Raw genomic sequence first — 8,359 nt, 5'->3', positions numbered from 1 at the left:
TGTCAATCTGTAAAGAAGTATGGCAAAGTTCCAAAAACCCCCTTCCAAATCTGTCCCGACAGCTCTGACTTTTGAATGAATAATTTAGGTCTTTGACAGATGACTTGCAAGCTTTAGCTTTAGGACACCAAGCTTCAGCCTATTTACCCCTACTAACTCAAATATATTACTAGCACTTTTCATTTTTAACAAAAACTCCAGCATAGTGTGTAATTAACATTTGTAGTTAAAAACACTGAGAATCACATTCGTCTCATCTGTAGGAATATACAGTATGTTTTCATCAGATACCTCAGATCAGAATTGTACATCTGAACCCAGGGACATGCCTACATTTATACGGGACGTTTATACTTTCTAGTGCAGTAGTTATCAACCTCTTTTATCAGCATCAACTCTTCCCTTTCCCTTCAGACAGTCTCGGACACCCTGAAGATCTGGGACAGTCTACTGTTACTCCATTTTGGAAATGTTTTCTACATCAAATATTAACTTCTAACCACATCTATTTTTTAGATCCAGACAGTCAATTCCGGGCCAGGTACACATCGAAGTCTCCTAAAAATCTGACCAGGCGGGGGAGAAACTGAAGTTTTATTCACATTTATGGTTATTATATTTTATTCAGATGGTCCGAACATGGATTAGAAATAAAAAGAGTAAAGTCATTAATGAGTTATTAGGTAAGATATTAATATTTTCCCAGCTCAATTAAAAACTCCAACCAAGCAACCTGAATCTACCTGCATATATCATTTTGTATCTTCTTTACTCATTTCAGGGGATTCAGGTCAAAGAACTGGTAGAACAGTTTTATAGGAACATATATACACAAGTCTGATCTCATCAGGTGACCACAAATCACAAACTCTCTGTCTAGAATCAGTAAGAATGAAAGAAGTGTTTTCTAAAAACCTAAAGCTGTTCTACAATGGTAAATTATTCAACATTAGATCCTACATAGAGTATGTTATAAACTATATATGGGCAAATCCACCTACAAACAATTAGAGATGCATTGACTGAAATTTTCTTATCTGATTCTTCTTAACTTAGATATTTTTTACATGTGACTGGCCAATTCCAATTTTCTCTCAATTTTCTAAAAAATATTATTGATAGCATACAGAATCATTTTAAGTCAAATTGTCACTAATACTATTCTCTCTATATTACATTTATTTAACAGCATGTTTGAACATGTTTAGCTATTGTAGATTAAGCACGGACATCTGAAGCTGTAATTTAATCTAAATTGTGTAACGAACATTGATGAAGGAGCATAAATAGTAGTGTTAAACAGCTTCCGGTTGTAAACAATAGCTACATTCCAAAGCCTAGGCTGCAGCTGAGGTAGGTTGCGTTTCTTGGCCGCTACGTCACAGAAGGCTATTTCAAAGTACCCCTACATTCAGGGTCTTTTGAAAGACAACTACTGTATCCTTCTTGGCCCTCGTTCAACCACAGTTCTCTGTGCACATACAGCACGGGGAAAAAATGAAAAATCGGCATAATGAAAATTGCAGAAAATGAAGCCTCCAAAGCAGTTATTAGAGCAAATGTTCATTTCCGTGAAAAAATGATAAAGTGTAAATGTGACTGTCACAGAATCAACTATATGAGACTGATCACTCTGACCGATCTCATCTCTAATTATCTAATATACTGTGATCATACTATCTAATCACTGATTTCTTTATGGTGTATGGGGTTGTGATGTCTACAACACAAAAATGGTCTTTATATTAACTATCCAAAACAACCAGTGAACCTACACTTGGTTGCTGAGTGTTTATATGTAAGTTTGATAACTGTAAAAAGGAAATCTAAAAAAAGCTTTGAGACATTAAACTTATCAGATGAACAATTCTGATGTAAGCAAATCTTCCATTGGTTTAATGTGAATTTAACAGTGATTAAGGAGTGTTTAAGATGAAAAACATCTTATCTGTACAGTTGTTACAGGCGATTAGAAAGCCAGGTGTGTCTTCACGAATAAAGGCTAATGGTTAATGTTTAATGTTTACCCCAGCACACCCTTTAACGCCACAGCCCAGTCACTTTGCGAGAATTTCAAAGATCAAAAAACATCAGCCAGGCTTCATCTATTACTCTTACTAATGCCATATGAGGTGCTGCTTGTGTGTTTACATACAATGCATATGATATGATATAAACTCTAGTTTGCTAGTTGACATAGTCCACATGCAGGTAAAACGTTCACCTTAATGGATGTGCAAATGAAAGACAGAGATTACAAGGGACATGAAGAGCACGAAATCAAACTTATGCACTAAAGGCAGACATGCACACAAGTTCAGGTGTACTTGGGTGGTCAGCCTTAACAAGGCCGAGCAGCTGTGTGTTGGCTGCAGGGTAAGAAGATCACTGTGGGAACAGCTTGTCCAGTATTAGTCAGAGCTAAAGCAATAATATCTGATACACTGACAAACAACAGTCCAGTTAATAAGGCCAGCAGGATCAGAAGGAAAGAGATCATTACTATAACTGCTGTTGGACAACTGTTTAGGACGTTTACTGCGTTGGCTGTTTACTGTGTAGGACGATCTGATGTTAACAATGTATTGAGCAGCTCTAAGTGTGTGGTTTTAAATGTGAATTCCTTGTGTTTAACTTAAATATGACTAAAAATACTAAGGCCTTTCACAAAAATGATCATATCATCACGGTCACATAAAAATCTTGCACTTCCAAGATGGCCACTTTAATTTTTAGTCATTTTGGAGCATTTTTATTACAATTTGTAATAAATGTAAAGATCAACTTCCAGATTCACATTATGTCAAGAAGTGGCAATGTGGTTTAAGGATTGGCCTGTGCTTTTTATTTCAGAAAATATGGAGAGAAAAAAACATACATCTGTAATATCAAGGCAGATGGCGCCCTAACGATTAAATAGCAATTCCACAATGTTTCTGCTAATTGTTAAGATAATAACAAGGTAATAGGGAGAAGGGGTTGATGTGAAGAGTTCCGTTCAAGAGAAACTTCCAAAGAATTGTTTACAGCAGTGGTGACAGGAACCAGACATCCAAACTGTTCAGTGCCTCAAAACAATACATTATAAAACCTTCTTACATGAAATGATTATTAATATGTTGTCTGATGTCAGAGATATATATATTTTTTATTTACAAAAATATTTTTGCTAATATATATTTTGAAAATATATTCACATGAGGGGTGATGGACATGTAAGTCATAATAATAGCCCAAATAGCCCATAGTAAGTCATAATAATAGCCCAAAACATTACCACTACTTTCCCAAAATCAACATACCATTAAAACATGCACAAGATATGAGTAGATTCACTCAAGATAGTAAATAAAAACACATGTCCCAGTTTCTATCACCACCTCGTAAAGAAAATCAGAGCACTTGGTTTCTCTATGATGACCAAGCCCACTCTGCATGACTTTGCTGGCATTTCTACATATTTCAGTCTTTGAGATATAAACAATGATATACTGTGCATTCCTTTAAATGACCTAAGTCAGAATGAATTGGCTTCTGTATTTTAAAAGATTCCAGTCAAGATTTGTGAACCTCTTTATCGTAAAATCCCCTCAAATCTTAAATACAGCCTCTAAGTGTGTCCATTAAATCCACTAAGCCCATAACCCTCCGGCCTATAGACTGTACACCAAAATGCTAGCGCAATCTCCAACTTTAGTCCACCTAAGTGTTGAGTAGTTTCCAACTGAAACGAGGCAAGGTGTTGATCTGTCTACACTGACCTGGCCCTAATGACGTCAGCACAGCTGAAAACAAGGTCCAAGCAAGGTGCTGCCTGGCCGAGAGATGCCGCCAGGAGCAGCAGAAGGGGCTAATTATACTTAAAAAGCAGGCAGTTAATCGGCTTACAGGTATTTGGCCTCTGTGGCCATGTGGAAGGGAAGTGATCAAGATTAAAAGAAGGATGGTGGAAAAGACCAAGTGCCCTAGTGGTGAACAGCAGTACTGAAGATAACCACCTGTGTTAAGAAGATAACCACCACCAAGTTGCTAATGGTGTAGCAGGTTTCAACAGAAATTGCATAAGGGGTCAGCCTACTACTCCAAATCCTTCCACAGAGTTTAAGGTCATACAGGGTGGGTAGTTCAACTTAATTCAATTCCTAGAGGGATGGAGACGTATAGGGATATACGGATAGGGATAGTTCCCTGCTGTAAACAACCTGCGCTGGACTTTTATATATAGCTAGCCTCTTTTCATTCTGAAATCCTTATCTTAGCAATTGTGATTGCACAAAATGAAAAATTATAAATGTATTTCAAATGTATTTGATTAAACATTGAGAAGGTCATGAACAAATTATATATCAATACATTCTTCTTTCATTAGTGTGCGAATTTCATACTGAAAATGCATATTTTACATAGTGGTCTCTTACTCTAAAAAAAAAAAAAAACAAGCCTGATATACAATTTGCTCAGGTGTAAACATCACACACTCGTGTTAATCAGCTGTTCAAAGGGTTCTAGACCTTTTTTTTTGGTGGATAAATGCCAACAAGACGATTAGGAAGACAACGTAAGATACCATATAACTTATCAAGTAATGGAGTGGGTTGATGAGTCAGTATGTATGAGGTGATGTCATTGAAGCACAATAACCATTGAGGATTTAAATCACTAGAAGTGGACAGCAGTGAAAAATGTTTGGCAATCTGTTCATTTAGTTTATTTTAGGAAACTGTCATGTTAATATGGCATTAAAGCCAGAGGAGTCCTATAACATATTACAGTTACTGTTCAGATAAGTCTGGTTTCTACAGTTTATTAATTATTAAAGTATGGTTGCTTATTAATCACTTAAATAATAAAATAGTAAATTACAAAAGTACTAATACCTGCTCTGTGGTGGTCCTCTGGGGTCCTGACCATTAAAGAACAGGGAGAAAGGAGGCTATGCATGCAAGTATGTAACAGAACTACAACATGCTCCTACATATTATAGATGATGATAGATGATAGGTGAAGTATATTTAGACTTCAATTGTGAAAAAAAAAACATTTAAAGTTATACAGAATCTTTGCAACAAGCGAAGGTTCTTTAGACCTTTAAAATGCCTTTTATACTTTCTATTCTATTTCTTTTTTTAAGGAACCAAAGGTGGTTCTCGTATGGCATCGCTCAAAGAACCATTTGAAGAACGCTTATTTTTATTGATAGTCATTCCCAAATAGGCAAAACGATGTAGCATGAGAAGCATGAGATAAGAATGACGAAGCAGAAAAAATAATCTTTTGTGTCCTAAAGCTTCGTCATCGACTGTATGCAAGTCTTTGGACTCATAACAGTACATACCTTCCATGTCTACACAGTTAAAAGATGAAAAGAGAAACCTTAGGGTTTAAAATAAAGCTAAAATATATGTAGATAAAATGTCTAAAGTAAACATTAACCATTAATCTTATGATTTGTGAATTATCAACAATTCATGATTCTCTCTGTGAAAGTCATGGAATTGAGACTAAATGCAGCCATGCACTTTCAATGATAATATCAGACTAACTGAGATTGCATGTGTCCTTTCAGTCAGACCCAGACTACAAGCACAAAACAGCTGTTTCTCAGTCTGTTGATTGGAACAGTTGGACAGGTGTGTTCTGAACACATAAGCAGTCTTATCATACAGGCGGTGCCTCAGCAAAAGAAACTGAAGGTGAAGTTTGGACTCACAGAAGTACTTGAAGGTTTCGTCGATTTGCTCGTAGGTAAGTCCCAGAGCGGCCTCTGGTTGCAGTAGTGGAGTGTGCAGCCAGTCATCATGTTCGTACCCAAACACATGGTCCGCCCGCAGAGTGTATCTGGGTAACTTCTCAGTCAGCAAACTCACTATCTCCACCTCCGGCAGGTCCACGCCTGAACACAGGTCTGTGAAACATTGAAAAATTAAATAAGCCCATGGTTTATAGAGTCTACAGTTGTGGCATCACTAGGATTAGAACTAGACCTCTACCTACAATAGGGAGCAACCTTGGATATCCCTGGATAACACAGAGGTGTTAGTCACCTGTTAACCTCTAGCACAAGAAACCTTTTTGATAAACAAAACCAGGGACAAGGTAATTAATAAAAATCAAGCTGTAAAGAATTCTAGGTACCTCCACCCCAATATTACAATATACACTTACAATGATGGACAAAAGTACTGGGATACTATTCATTGTCTCTTCCAAATCAAGGGTATTCAAAAAAAGAGTTGATCCTGCTTTTGTTGGCTACTGTGCAAAAAAAAAGTTTTCCACTAGATTTGCTATGATGATTTGACTGCATTCATCAACTACAAGACTGATAGCGAGGTCAGGATGCTGAATGATCACCACCCCACCTCACCCCAATCACATTGGATGGAGCACCATCCGTCGTTCCACAGAACACAGTTCCACCGCTTCACAGCTCAATGCTGAGGGGCTGTATACCTCACTATTCCACATCGAACTTGGCATGGTGCCAATAGGTCCATGTTTATCTGCTCCACATAGCTTATTTAATTTCTGTAAAGAAGTATTGCCAATAGAATAAGACTGTGTGTGTTCTTCAGTACATCTGTGTCAGCAATTGGTGCAATATAAACTAATCTGAATGCATTCATTAGAAGGGGTGTCCACAAACATTAGGATATATAGCGTACTTTATGTAGACATATTTAGAGCTCACTGATGATTCCTGACCAAGATACACATTTAAGAAAACTAATTGAATTCTAATCAAAATTCTAATAAAAATATGTTTTTCATGTGATGCTATTGTGAGGTTTTGGACGGTTTGAGGTGTTTACACCAAACTGTCGACAAGCCGGAGAGCTAACAGATAAACATAAATCTAGCCATAGAGGTCACATGTTGAACAATATAATTAACAGTACTGCAAAAAGATTTTATACAGACATGTTCATTTCAGCAAATAAACAGAAATACTACAATCAAATTTAGAGAAAAGCAATATTTAAGTTTAAGAAAATATGCAATTTAAATAGGGTTTTCAAAACTTTTGCATACATGTTTTAGATACTCCTCTTCCACTAACAAGCAGTTTTCAAAAACAAACATTGCCTGCATTATGATTTGAATTTGATCAAACTTATTGTAAAAGAAACAAATTATTTTATCTGAAAAAACATTAATTATGGAATTACATAAATTTGAAGAACAAAACAACAATAATTGTATGTATTAAAATAACTGTGGTACAAAATGTATGTAATGTGGTCTATGATGATTACTAGCAAGATATAATTTTAGAATTCAGCTTTCAGCAACTCCTTTAAAGAGCGAAGCATGATTTTTTTTTCCTTTTCTTTTGAGCTAAACTCAAAGACCTTTTATAAATGCCTGCCTTTGCTGCACTCTACAGGACAAACATGGTCATTTTGTTTGTGGACATGAAGAAGACCAAACAAATGGTAATATAAGAGATCTGAATTACGGAAACCATTACTTCCCGAATCATCATCGTCTGTAAAATCTGTTTGTAAAATGTTTGTGTGCATTGGAAATATGAATCTAAAACAATTAATACATTCTTAGAATTAGAATCTCCAAATGGCAACTTTAAAGAAGAAAGGAAAGGGAAGGGAAAATCTATCTTAACTTTCAGGAAGTCAATGTAAAAAGATTTTGAAGCATTTTTATTGGCACATTTATCAATGAATTTTGACACAATGTAAGAACAACTGTAAATAAACATATAACTGAAACAATATAAAAACAGAAATGGAGATTGTATCTGTTTATGTGTGACTTAAACCATATGTAAACAAACAGTGGTTTGATGTTTTAGAGTCAGATTTGTGGTTGTGATATGAACCAAATGAGAACCAAATGAATTAACCTCTAAAAGCTACATTACAGAAAGTTAGTGCCTATGACATTGTTTAACAACAGTTAAAGAAGATTAAAGATGATTTTGTCTCAAAAAGTATTTTTTCAAAACAATATAACATGCATTATTTATACATTATATTACCATATCAACATTATATATATATATATATATAAAAACAGGACGGACCATAAAGGCTCATAGGTTATTTCGGATATCAAATAAAATGGCTAGTTTGGTGTTGTAGACATTGTGAATCCTGGTTCCCCTGTATTGAGCCAGTACATTGTTGTATAATCAAATAATAATGTATTGTTTGATTATTGAATTTATTTCAAATCGATTCACATCGAATAACTTATTTCAACGAGTTTGTTTACAGACAAAAAGGCTTTTTAAAGGTAAATTACCCAACAACTGACCAAACAATACAGCCCTAGGCTTAATCCATATCCAAGAAAGGATAATGGGAAAGTGACCAATACAACCTCCATCAATAACTGC

This window comes from Salminus brasiliensis, chromosome 17, assembly GCF_030463535.1.
Source record: "Salminus brasiliensis chromosome 17, fSalBra1.hap2, whole genome shotgun sequence".
NCBI lineage: Eukaryota > Metazoa > Chordata > Actinopteri > Characiformes > Bryconidae > Salminus > Salminus brasiliensis.
This window is presented reverse-complemented; position numbering follows the sequence as displayed.